Source organism: Engystomops pustulosus, chromosome 7 (genome assembly GCF_040894005.1).
Source record: "Engystomops pustulosus chromosome 7, aEngPut4.maternal, whole genome shotgun sequence".
Lineage (NCBI taxonomy): Eukaryota > Metazoa > Chordata > Amphibia > Anura > Leptodactylidae > Engystomops > Engystomops pustulosus.
In genome coordinates this window covers 28,882,869-28,895,056 of record NC_092417.1, presented here as the reverse complement: position 1 = coordinate 28,895,056, position 12,188 = coordinate 28,882,869, and positions in this window count along the sequence as shown.

Genomic DNA, 12,188 nt, shown 5'->3' with positions numbered 1-12,188 from the left:
CTATAAAATATATAGAGTAAATAGTCCAGCTCACCTCCCTCCTGGTGCAAGAAAGCCAAACTCCGAGAACCTCCAGCCAAGCGAATCTTTCAGCAATGCTTCAGCACTCTCAGATCCAGTCAAAAAAAGAAGCTTTATTCCATTAAAATCCATATTGGTATAAACATACAGAGGTGACAGTCATAGGGTCGGCACAGGTAAACGACCCACGCGTTTCGCTGTAGAAGCTTAATCACGGTCTGAACAAACAATAGCCTCGTTTCCATTTGAATCCTCGCGGCAGAAATCAGGGTGACGTCACTCTCACGCCCGAGGGCTCCACGTGATTCCCATGGAATATGGGGCTGCTTAGGTAAGTATAGTACAATGTTTAAAAACATTAAAACCACATATATTCTATGTATGCGAGAAAAGAGAACATAAGTTACATTTTGACTTATATCGACTTATTGTAGTATCGCTTAACATAGAGCCGATGGTACAAGGACTAAAAGGAACAAAGGAGAGAATTTACAGATACACCAATAGAAGACATATTAGTGAACTATCAGAATGTATAGAGTACTATATTACATTCAGATTGTCTCTCGAATGGACTCTAATAGTAACATAATATAAGGTCTTGCCTTAGGTTCAGACCTTGCGCTTGTCTCGTATTAGGTAGAAACATCCAATATGTTCCTCTGTCAAACAACTTTTTCTTGTGGTCCCCACCTCTTTGGGGTCTTGAGACCTTCTCTATCCCCTGCCACTCGAACGAACTTACATCACCTCGGTGAGTTTCTCGAAAGTGCCTAGATGCTGCTGACATGTTAGATAGATTAGTGTTTTTTACATCAGAAAGATGTTTGCATATACGTGTCTTAACCGAGTTAGAAGTACAACCTACATATTGGGGCAGATTTACTTACCCGGTCCGTTCGCGATCCAGCGGCGCGTTCTCTGCTCTGGATTCGGGTCTTCCGGCGATTCACTAAGGTAGTTCATCCGCCGTCCACCAGGTGGCGCTGCTGCGCTGAAAAGCATCGGAATGCGCTGGAGTTCACCGGGCCGGGCTGAGTGAAGGTAAGTGCAAGCTCCGCGACAGATTTTTTTTTTAAATGCGGCGGTTTTTCCGAATCCGTCGGGTTTTCGTTCGGCCACGTCCCCCGATTTCCGTCGCGTGCATGCCGGCGCCGATGCACCACAATCTGATCGCGTGCGTCAAAAACCCGGGGCAATTCATGGAAAATCGGCGCAAATTGGAAATATTCGGGTAACACGTCGGGAAAACGCGAATCGGGCCCTTAGTAAATGACCCCCATTGTTTTTGACATGTTGTGCAGGTAATCAGGTAAACTACAAATGTAGTATTACAGTTTATATAGGTAGACATATCATATGTACGGTTAGTTGAACAAGAAGAAACTGTACTCGTGGTACGAATGTACCCACAGACTAAACAAATTTTATGTCCACATTTGTGTGTACCCGGATACTGTAGCCATGTATACTTCTAGTGATACAATTTATTGTCACTAATAAACATACTAGGAGATATCCTAGATCCTATAGTTGGGGCTCTTTTTGATATTATATTTACCCCACTTCTCAGGCATTTTTTTAAACCTGGGTCTTGTTCTAAGATCGGTAGATATTTCTTAATGATGTTTTTAATCCTATAGAACTGTTTGCTACATGTTGTAGCAAATGTAATAGTGTGTTTATTTCCTCTGCTGATTAATGTATCTTTTTTGTCAACATCCTTAAGGAGTTCATTTCTGTCCACCTTATTAATCTTCATTTTGGCTCTTTTCAGCATACCGGATCTATACCCCCTAGACTTCAATCTTCTCTCCCACTCCTCTGTTTGAATATCAAACGTTTGATCCATGGAACTTTCTTATAAGTTCTCCATAGGGGATATTATTTACCACGTGGGTCGGATGACATGAAGTTGCCAGCAATATAGAGTTGCCGGCTACTGGCTTGCGATATGGACTAATATCCACTTTTCTAGCTAGTCCCATCAAGGACACATCCAAAAAATCTATTTTGTTTCCTCCGAAATTAGATGTAAATTTTAAATTCATGTTGTTACAGTTTAGATAGTTTACAAACTCATAAAACTCCAACTCTGTGCCCCTCCAAATCCAAAGCAAATCGTCTATGAAGCGGCCGTACCACTTAATAGATGAATAAAAGGGGTTATTATCAGAAAAAACATAAATCTTCTCCCATTGGGTCATAAAAATATTTGCAAGGGAGGGGGAAAATTTAGCTCCCATAGGGGCCCCCTCCACTTGCAAATAAAATTCCTGCTCAAACATAAAAAAAAACTATTGGATAGGAGAAATTTGATCGTTATAAGCAAATATTCCTTTAATTCTATCGAATATGTACTGTGTTCATTCAGGTGTTTTGCCAGGAACGAGATTACCATATCATGTGGTATTGAGGAATACAGCGCAACCACATCACATGTGGCCCAGGTGTATCCCTCTTCCCATACCACTTTATCCATAATCTGTAACAACTGCTTCGTATCCCTTAGAAAACTAGGGGTGACCGAAGCTAAGGGTTGGAGGTAATGGTCAAGCCAGTCTCCCAATCTCTCCCCAAGGCTTCCTATACCTGCAACTATAGGTCTACAGGGAGGAGGGAAAATTCCCTTACGAACCTTGGGGAGGGAGTGGAAGACCGGCATGATACCATACCTTCTCTACCAGGTCCTGCAACCTATCCATGTATTCATTCCTAGATATTAATGGATAGAATGATGGATTAATGGATTACTGGTGGCAAATTTTTTTCCTGGAGAGTTATTAACGGGCATAGATTCATTAAGAAGGCTTTTAAGGGTTAATTCATTATTCTGATCCCAAAAAATCCCAAAAAGATAAGCTCTTGGGGGACTAGTTCTAGTGGAGCGAGTCGTTCAACGTCTTGATCTGTACTGAGCTCTTCACTGATGTCATTATTAGTGAAATGGTGTTTTACTGTTAAATTTCTTATAAATTTATTGACATCAAGAATAGTCCTGTACAGGTCAAAATCACTTGTAGGGGAAAAGTTTAAACCTTTACTTAGTACATTAATCTGATCTATGCTTATGATATAGCTGGATAAGTTAAAGGGAACCTACCACCACAAATCTACCTATAAAGGTAGATCGGGTGGTAGGTGGATCAATAGGACGTGAGGATAGCCCTTTTAAGGGCTAATCCTCACGTCCCTGCACTTTTTTGTTAACTTTTATTAAACTTGTATGCAAATTTACTTATGCGGCTACTGGGGCATGGAGTAGCCGCATCTGAGGTTACACGAGGCGGCTACTCCACGCTCGGTAGCCTCTTTTACCCTCCTACTCACCATCTTCGGCGCGCAGCTCTGCGTAGCTGCGCGCCCTCGTCCGGCGCATGCGCAGAAGAGCAGGCCCGCGCCTGTTTCGGAGCAGTGACTGATGATGGTGAGTAGGAGGGGAAAAGAGGCTACCGGGGCGTGGAGTAGCCGCCTCGTGTAACCTCAGATGCGGCTACTCCACGCCCCAGTAGCCGCATAAGTAAATTTGCATACAAGTTTAATAAAAGTTTAAAAAGTGTGGGGACGCGAGGATTAGCCCTTAAAAGGGCTATCCTCACGTCCCATTGATCCACCAACCACCCGATCTACCTTTATAGGTAGATTTGTGGTGGTAGGTTCCCTTTAATGACACAAGAGTCTATTTCTTTTTCTTCATTGATGTCGCTGTTCCATGTCTTGTTTTCATCTTCTCTTTTGGCTTTTCGGTGTCTCCTACCAGCCCTTCTTCCCCGTTTTTTGAGGAAGATTTATTGACTTCAGTCTTTGAGGTTTCATCCGATAGGCCAGACGAGGAGCTATTCCTCCGTTTCCGAGAAGCTCACTTTTGGAACACCCCTGGCTGAGTCTATAGACTTTCTTTTTTAGAATCGATCTCGGCGTTCCTGATCTCTCGGGCGGGGGTTGTCTAGATTGTTTCCATGTGTATACCTCGTTGTATTTATAATCAAATAAATCTCTGTCAAATTTTTTCTTTTTTATTTCAATTATCTCGTCTTCCATTTTTGACATATTTTTATTAAATTCTTGTTCTGTTGATGCTAGTTCCTCTTCCGATAAGCTCAGGCGCAAGTTATTTTTTTATCTCATTTATTTCTTCTTTTATATTTTTCAGAACAGTTTCCTCTTCCTTAATAATAAGCGCCATTAATTTCTCGGAACATTCTGACAGGGTTTTATTCCATTGATCCTGGAACTCTTCAGAGTAGACCGTGGTGGGGATTTTTTTTTGATCCTTAGACCCCGCGGGATCATCTTTTTGTTAATATAAGATGTCAAAGTCTCAGAATCCCACCATGTCCTGACTTCTTTTTCCAGAAGCCTGCACCAACGACCTTTCAGAACTATGGTTTCTTGTGAACGCAAACCCCCCTTTTCATCGGCATTGAAGCTTTTTTTCTTCGCTCATCCATATTACAGCCTTCCGCCACTTTGGCGTTTTGGGTTGCATTCACACCTGTAGCCATTAGACTTCAACCTCAGTGTTTAAATGGGTATAATGCTATGGTGATTTCAGGGAGGGAGCACAAACCTGGTTCCCAAGCAATGTATAAAATATATAGAGTAAATAGTCCAGCTCACCTCCCTCCTGGTCCTGGTGCAAGAAAGCCAAACTCTGAGAACCTCCAGCCACCTACGGAAACCACTGTGGGAGCTAATTATACACATAATTTTCAGATATTTTACACCTATTAAAAAAAATAATAAAACTATATAAATGTGTGATCTCCGTGACCATGCTGAACCAAAAAATAAAAGGGAGGTATCATATGGACAGTAAAAGCCTTAAAAATCAAGCTTGAACGAATGGTCAAAAAGTTATTGATTGTGATAGATGGGAATAGTGATGAGTATTATGTTTGGGTCTGAGACAAATATTGTAGGTTTAGCTCCCTAAATCTTTACTTCAACCAGAAGTAGGCGTTCAGCTCACCTATTTTACATCAGTTGCCAATGTGCTTTTACTAACTAAATAATAATCCTTGAATGTTCATCAAGTGATTCAGCAGTCTTGCTACTTACTTACTTTTGTGCTGTGTGCAGACTCTCTGCAGATCTTTGTTTACATGTCTAAGCACTGACACCTCTTTCTATCTTTGTCATTGAGGACAGACTGTGAGAAATGAGACACAGTGGGCGCCATGAGGATGGGCCGGAGCAGTGGGAGTGAGGAAGCTGTGTATATATGCAAAAAGAAGCATAGTGAGAATAGGGAAAGGCTGAAGCTATGAAAGGATCCAAAGACTCACTAACACACAGGTTCCCACTCAATGATAACAGTCACCCATCCCCTACTAACAACATCCAAACTACCTCCTTCCCCAGTAACACACACATTCCCCCATTGACAACATCCAAGCCACTAACAACACATAAGATCCTCCTCACTAATACACTCCTCTCCCCCACTGACAACAAACCAGCTCCCTATCACTCAAAACACACACCCCTACCTAACACACATTCTCCCTCATTGATAATACACAAGCTTCTCCTCATTGACAAAACCCCCTCTTCCACTACTGACAACACACACTCACCCCTCCCCCACCAGCAATACGCAAGACCCCCCTCACTGAAAACACCCCACCCCCTTTATTGGTAACACCCCCCTCCTTAATCGCTGCCTAAACCCATGTCACTTACCTCCTGGTAAGTCGCAGATGCTGGAGGAGGGACGGTCACCTCTCCAGCCGTATACCAAGGTGCAGCCACATGAAGCGAGTGGTGGGGTGGGGAGCACACAACTGAGCAGAGGAGAACCTCCCACCCCAGCTGTCAGCACTAGGGTGCACATCTAACCTGCCCCCTCCCCCCCAGAGCAGAGGTGGCGCCCTAGGCGATCACCTACCTCTACCTACCCCTTGTCCCGGCCCTGGTCTATCCTAGTATGACTGATTTCATCCTACACTATCCTTGACATGATGGTATGTGCCTGTGACTTTGAGATCGCTTTCCTGAGGAATTCAGCAGAGGTTTTAGGACAAATGTTTTGGGGGAGTCAAATGTGCAAAAGTAGCAAAACTCATAGTGCTATGTATGCCTAAACTGTGTGCCACATTGCACCAAAAATTGGTCTAAAAGTCTCGATAAATATGTCGAAGGGTGTTTTATAAGCAGCTCTCCGCTGAGTGAAGGTGCCATGGAGTGAGTTTAGATAAGATGGCCCCTCTTTCTGCATGGGTGCGGCGTATGGTGGAGTGAGTTTAGATGAGATGACCCCTCTTTCCATATGAGTGCAGTATGATGGAGTGAGTATAGATGAGATGGCCCCTCTTTACACATGGGTGCGGTATGGTGGAGTGAGTTCCGATGAGATGGACCCTCTTTCCACATGGGTGCGGTATGATGGAGTGAGTTTAGATGAGATGGCTCCTCTTTCCACATGGGTGCGGCATATGGTGGAGTGAGTTTAGATGAGATGGCCCCTCTTTCCACATGGGTGCAGTATGGTGGAGTGAGTTTAGATGACATGGCCCCTCTTTCCACATGGGTGCGGTATGGTGGAATGAGTTTAGATGAGATGGCTCCTCTTTCCACATGGGTGCGGTATGGTGGAGTGAGTTCCGATGAGATGGCCCCTCTTTCCACAGGGGTGCGGCGTATGGTGGAGTGAGTTTAGATGAGATGGCCCCTCTTTCCACATGGGTGCGGTATATGGTGGAGTGAGTTTAGATGAGATGGCCCCTCTTTCCACATGGGTGCGGTATGGTGGAGTGAGTTCCGATGAGATGGACCCTCTTTCCACATGGGTGCGGTATGATGGAGTGAGTTTAGATGAGATGGCCCCTCTTTCCACATGGGTGCGGTATGATGGAGTGAGTTTAGATGAGATGGCCCCTCTTTCCACAGGGGTGCGGCGTATGGTGGAGTGAGTTTAGATGAGATGGCCCCTCTTTCCACATGGGTGCGGTATATGGTGGAGTGAGTTTAGATGAGATGGCCCCTCTTTCCACATGGGTGCGGTATGGTGGAGTGAGTTTAGATAAGATGGCCCCTCTTTCCGCATGGGTACGGCTTATGGTGGAGGGAGTTTAGATGAGATGGCCCCTCTTTCCACATGGGTGCGGTATGATGGAGTGAGTTTAGATGAGATGGCCCCTCTTTCCACATGGGTGCGGTATATGGTGGAGTGAGTTTAGATGAGATGGCTCCTCTTTCCACATGGGTGCGGTATGGTGGAGTGAGTTCCGATGAGATGGCCCCTCTTTCCACAGGGGTGCGGCGTATGGTGGAGTGAGTTTAGATGAGATGGCCCCTCTTTCCACATGGGTGCGGTATATGGTGGAGTGAGTTTAGTTGAGATGGCCCCTCTTTCCACATGGGTGCGGTATGGTGGAGTGAGTTCCGATGAGATGGACCCTCTTTCCACATGGGTGCGGTATGATGGAGTGAGTTTAGATGAGATGGCCCCTCTTTCCACATGGGTGCGGTATGATGGAGTGAGTTTAGATGAGATGGCCCCTCTTTCCACAGGGGTGCGGCGTATGGTGGAGTGAGTTTAGATGAGATGGCCCCTCTTTCCACATGGGTGCAGTATATGGTGGAGTGAGTTTAGATGAGATGGCCCCTCTTTCCACATGGGTGCGGTATGGTGGAGTGAGTTCCGATGAGATGGACCCTCTTTCCACATGGGTGCGGTATGATGGAGTGAGTTTAGATGAGATGGCCCCTCTTTCCACATGGGTGCGGTATATGATGGAGTGAGTTTAGATGAGATGGACCCTCTTTCCACATGGGTGCGGCATATGGTGGAGTGCGTTAAGGTGAGATGGCCCCTCTTTCCACATGGGTGCGGTATATGGTGGAGTGAGTTTAGATGAGATGGCCCCTCTTTCCACATGGGTGCGGTATATGGTGGAGTGAGTTTAGATGAGATGGCCCCTCTTTCCACATGGGTGCGGCATATGGTGGAGTGCGTTAAGATGAGATGGACCCTCATTCCGCATGGGTGCGGCTTATGGTGGAGTGAGTTTAGATGAGATGGCCCCTCTTTCCACATGGGAGCGGTATGGTGGAATGAGTTTAGATGAGATGGCCCCTCTTTCCACATGGTTGCGGTATGGTGGAGTGAGTTTAGATGAGATGTCTCCTCTTTCCACATGGGTGCAGTATGATGGAGTGAGTTTAGATGAGATGGCCCCTCTTTCCACATGGGTGCGGTATGATGGAGTGAGTTTAGATAAGATGGCCCCTCTTTCCGCATGGGTACGGCTTATGGTGGAGGGAGTTTAGATGAGATGGCCCCTCTTTCCACATGGGTGCGGTATGATGGAGTGAGTTTAGATGAGATGGCTCCTCTTTCCACATGGGTGCGGTATGGTGGAGTGAGTTCCGATGAGATGGCCCCTCTTTCCACAGGGGTGCGGCGTATGGTGGAGTGAGTTTAGATGAGATGGCCCCTCTTTCCACATGGGTGCGGTATATGGTGGAGTGAGTTTAGATGAGATGGCCCCTCTTTCCACATGGGTGCAGTATGGTGGAGTGAGTTTAGATGACATGGCCCCTCTTTCCACATGGGTGCGGTATGGTGGAGTGAGTTTAGATGAGATGGCCCCTCTTTCCACATGGGTGCGGTACGATGGAGTGAGTTTAGATGAGATGGCTCCTCTTTCCACATGGGTGCGGTATGGTGGAGTGAATTCCGATGAGATGGCCCCTCTTTCCACAGGGGTGCGGCGTATGGTGGAGTGAGTTTAGATGAGATGGCCCCTCTTTCCACATGGGTGCGGTATATGGTGGAGTGAGTTTAGATGAGATGGCCCCTCTTTCCACATGGGTGCGGTATGGTGGAGTGAGTTCTGATGAGATGGACCCTCTTTCCACCTGGGTGCGGTATGATGGAGTGAGTTTAGATGAGATGGCCCCTCTTTCCACATGGGTGCGGTATGATGGAGTGAGTTTAGATGAGATGGCCCCTCTTTCCACAGGGGTGCGGCGTATGGTGGAGTGAGTTTAGATGAGATGGCCCCTTTTTCCACATGGGTGCGGTATATGGTGGAGTGAGTTTAGATGAGATGGCCCCTCTTTCCACATGGGTGCGGTATGGTGGAGTGAGTTTAGATAAGATGGCCCCTCTTTACGCATGGGTACGGCTTATGGTGGAGGGAGTTTAGATGAGATGGCCCCTCTTTCCACATGGGTGCGGTGTGATGGAGTGAGTTTAGATGAGATGGCTCCTCTTTCCACATGGGTGCGGTATGGTGGAGTGAGTTCCGATGAGATGGCCCCTCTTTCCACAGGGGTGCGGCGTATGGTGGAGTGAGTTTAGATGAGATGGCCCCTCTTTCCACATGGGTGCGGTATATGGTGGAGTGAGTTTAGTTGAGATGGCCCCTCTTTCCACATGGGTGCGGTATGGTGGAGTGAGTTCCGATGAGATGGACCCTCTTTCCACATGGGTGCGGTATGATGGAGTGAGTTTAGATGAGATGGCCCCTCTTTCCACATGGGTGCGGTATGATGGAGTGAGTTTAGATGAGATGGCCCCTCTTTCCACAGGGGTGCGGCGTATGGTGGAGTGACTTTAGATGAGATGGCCCCTCTTTCCACATGGGTGCAGTATATGGTGGAGTGAGTTTAGATGAGATGGCCCCTCTTTCCACATGGGTGCGGTATGGTGGAGTGAGTTCCGATGAGATGGACCCTCTTTCCACATGGGTGCGGCATATGGTGGAGTGCGTTAAGATGAGATGGCCCCTCTTTCCACATGGGTGCGGTATATGGTGGAGTGAGTTTAGATGAGATGGCCCCTCTTTCCACATGGGTGCGGTATATGGTGGAGTGAGTTTAGATGAGATGGCCCCTCTTTCCACATGGGTGCGGCATATGGTGGAGTGCGTTAAGATGAGATGGACCCTCTTTCCGCATGGGTGCGGCTTATGGTGGAGTGAGTTTAGATGAGATGGCCCCTCTTTCCACATGGGTGCGGTATGGTGGAATGAGTTTAGATGAGATGGCCCCTCTTTCCACATGGTTGCGGTATGGTGGAGTGAGTTTAGATGAGATGTCTCCTCTTTCCACATGGGTGCAGTATGATGGAGTGAGTTTAGATGAGATGGCCCCTCTTTCCACATGGGTGCGGTATGATGGAGTGAGTTTAGATAAGATGGCCCCTCTTTCCGCATGGGTACGGCTTATGGTGGAGGGAGTTTAGATGAGATGGCCCCTCTTTCCACATGGGTGCGGTATGATGGAGTGAGTTTAGATGAGATGGCTCCTCTTTCCACATGGGTGCGGTATGGTGGAGTGAGTTCCGATGAGATGGCCCCTCTTTCCACAGGGGTGCGGCGTATGGTGGAGTGAGTTTAGATGAGATGGCCCCTCTTTCCACATGGGTGCGGTATATGGTGGAGTGAGTTTAGATGAGATGGCCCCTCTTTCCACATGGGTACTGTATGGTGGAGTGAGTTCCGATGAGATGGACCCTCTTTCCACATGGGTGCGGTATGATGGAGTGAGTTTAGATGAGATGGCCCCTCTTTCCACATGGGTGCGGTATGATGGAGTGAGTTTAGATGAGATGGCCCCTCTTTCCACAGGGGTGCGGCGTATGGTGGAGTGAGTTTAGATGAGATGGCCCCTCTTTCCACATGGGTGCGGTATATGGTGGAGTGAGTTTAGATGAGATGGCCCCTCTTTCCACATGGGTGCGGTATGGTGGAGTGAGTTTAGATAAGATGGCCCCTCTTTACGCATGGGTACGGCTTATGGTGGAGGGAGTTTAGATGAGATGGCCCCTCTTTCCACATGGGTGCGGTATGATGGAGTGAGTTTAGATGAGATGGCCCCTCTTTCCACATGGGTGCGGTATGGTGGAGTGAGTTCCGATGAGATGGCCCCTCTTTCCACAGGGGTGCGGCGTATAGTGGAGTGAGTTTAGATGAGATGGCCCCTCTTTCCACATGGGTGCGGTATATGGTGGAGTGAGTTTAGTTGAGATGGCCCCTCTTTCCACATGGGTGCGGTATGGTGGGGTGAGTTCCGATGAGATGGACCCTCTTTCCACATGGGTGCGGTATGATGGAGTGAGTTTAGATGAGATGGCCCCTCTTTCCACATGGGTGCGGTATGATGGAGTGAGTTTAGATGAGATGGCCCCTCTTTCCACAGGGGTGCGGCGTATGGTGGAGTGAGTTTAGATGAGATGGCCCCTCTTTCCACATGGGTGCGGTATATGGTGGAGTGAGTTTAGATGAGATGGCCCCTCTTTCCACATGGGTGCGGTATGGTGGAGTGAGTTCCGATGAGATGGACCCTCTTTCCACATGGGTGCGGTATGATGGAGTGAGTTTAGATGAGATGGCCCTCTTTCCACATGGGTGCGGTATATGATGGAGTGAGTTTAGATGAGATGGACCCTCTTTCCACATGGGTGCGGCATATGGTGGAGTGCGTTAAGATGAGATGGCCCCTCTTTCCACATGGGTGCGGTATATGGTGGAGTGAGTTTAGATGAGATGGCCCCTCTTTCCACATGGGTGCGGTATATGGTGGAGTGAGTTTAGATGAGATGGCCCCTCTTTCCACATGGGTGCGGCATATGGTGGAGTGTGTTAAGATGAGATGGACCCTCTTTCCGCATGGGTGCGGCTTATGGTGGAGTGAGTTTAGATGAGATGGCCCCTCTTTCCACATGGGTGCGGTATGGTGGAATGAGTTTAGATGAGATGGCCCCTCTTTCCACATGGTTGCGGTATGGTGGAGTGAGTTTAGAGGAGATGGCCCCTCTTTCCATGTGGGTGTGGTATATGGTGGAGTGAGTTTAGATGAGATGGCCCCTCTTTCCACATGGGTGCTGCATATGATGGAGTGAGTTTAGATGAGATGGCTCCTCTTTCCACATGGGTGCAGCATATGATGGAGTGCGTTTAGATGAGATGGCTCCTCTTTCCACATGGGTGCGGCATATGGTGGAATGAGTTTAGATGAGATGACCCCTCTTTCCACATGGGTGCGGTATATGGTGGAATGAGTTTAGATGAGATGGCCCCTCTTTCCACAGGGGTGCGGTATATGGTGGAATGAGTTTAGATGAGATGGCTCCTCTTTCCACATGGGTGCGGTATATGGTGGAGTGAGTTTAGATGAGATGGCCCCTCTTTCCACATGGGTGCGGTATGATGGAG